Raw genomic sequence first — 232 nt, forward strand, 5'->3', positions numbered from 1 at the left:
AGTAATAAGATATAATACATGAAAACTTCCTTATCTGAAAAAAAAGACTTGAATTTTCTGATTGAAAATGCCAAGCTAAGTACCAAGCAGAGTTAATTTTTTAAAGTCATAAATATGACATTTCCTGTAAATTTTTTGAACTGTGATTATCAAAAGACAATCTTAGGAGCTTCCAGAAAGAAGGAATAGGCTATTTGCCAAAGATAACCATCCTTCTAATGCATTTCTCATA

Source organism: Bubalus bubalis, chromosome 9 (genome assembly GCF_019923935.1).
Source record: "Bubalus bubalis isolate 160015118507 breed Murrah chromosome 9, NDDB_SH_1, whole genome shotgun sequence".
Classification (NCBI taxonomy): domain Eukaryota; kingdom Metazoa; phylum Chordata; class Mammalia; order Artiodactyla; family Bovidae; genus Bubalus; species Bubalus bubalis.